This window comes from Lupinus angustifolius, unplaced genomic scaffold (genome assembly GCF_001865875.1).
Source record: "Lupinus angustifolius cultivar Tanjil unplaced genomic scaffold, LupAngTanjil_v1.0 Scaffold_1404, whole genome shotgun sequence".
Classification (NCBI taxonomy): domain Eukaryota; kingdom Viridiplantae; phylum Streptophyta; class Magnoliopsida; order Fabales; family Fabaceae; genus Lupinus; species Lupinus angustifolius.
In genome coordinates, this window is record NW_017728727.1 from 1 (window position 1) to 1,211 (window position 1,211).

At 35.3% G+C, this 1,211-nt stretch overlaps 1 long non-coding RNA gene across 1 annotated transcript; it reads left to right on the forward strand.

Annotated features, from left to right (window-relative positions):
• The first annotated feature begins 59 nt into the window (after positions 1-59).
• LOC109341994 lies at positions 60-1,121 on the forward strand. The gene is made up of 2 exons (XR_002107023.1): positions 60-697; positions 842-1,121. It is a non-coding gene; the product is annotated as an uncharacterized LOC109341994 (long non-coding RNA).
• Positions 1,122-1,211: the final 90 nt, after the last annotated feature.

Sequence of the window (1,211 nt, forward strand, 5' to 3'; positions counted from 1 at the left end):
TAAGAAGGCTAACATTATATAAAGCAGGGCTCAATATTGTCCATCTCACTGCATTTTCTTATACAACTTAAAAATGGTATGTTGTATCAGAAGGTAGGTAATAAAAGATCGTTTAATATCACTTTAGTATATTGTAATTATTACCGATATTATATTTGGTGGGATACATAGTTAGGTAAAAGTGTAAAACCCTCTTTTAACACTGTTCCATCAAACAACACTTCATCGCCACCATGCTCTCTGAACTTCCAAAACCGGCAGCAACAACATCCTCTTCCACTCCAATAATCAGGAGGAGAAGGCACTTGCGATTCACCGTTTCGGGAAATATGCAAATATTCTTCCTTATGGAATCCATTTCTTGACGCCTAGTTGTTAATATTTGCCTATAACGGAGATAATAAACGGATTTAAAATTCTCATTGATGAAGACCAAATCTTCCAGCTTCTGACTATTGTTGCAGGAGTCCGTTAATGTGGCTGCAAAAAGTTGGGTCTCTTCAATATGAAATAAGTTTTGGGTTTGGCTATCTCTGAAAGAGTTTCTTTTAATTCTCCATTGACAGTTTTCTGTAAAATTTCTTACAGTGGTTTCCTTCTGCAGGGGATATATCTCCTCATCGTGGAGTGAGGGCAGCTATGGAGATGCAAGCAGAAGCTGGAAGGAAAAAGAGAGCTCAAATTCTTGAGTCTGAAGGTAATCAATCTGGTTTTTCAATTGTATGCGTTCAGTGATATTTTACATTACTCATCATCCTGAAATTAGTTCTATATGTAGTATATACATCATCCATCTCTGCTTGTATATGAATTGGCCCTGACAATATTTAGTATTAAACAGAACAGGCCTACATAAACATTGCTGATGGAAAGAAGAGTTCAGTGGTATTACCATCAGAACCTGCAAACAGACATATTAATTCTTTAATATGGCTCTGCTGTGCTAACCCTTTATATGACCTTCAACTTTAACATTTTATATTCTGTATTAACTATTCATAACATAGATTAAAATAATTTCTGCAAAGATTAGAGGATGATGAATTAGGGGTTGAGGTCTTTGTTGAGTAGCTGTTGTGTGATTTGTAACTTCTTCCATTAATGTTGTGCTTCTATATTGACATGCTCTCTCATCTATTTCCTCCATCTATCAATTGATCTTGAAAGACAACAGCTTGGATGTTCCATTACTGTAATATACAAAGTCTAAA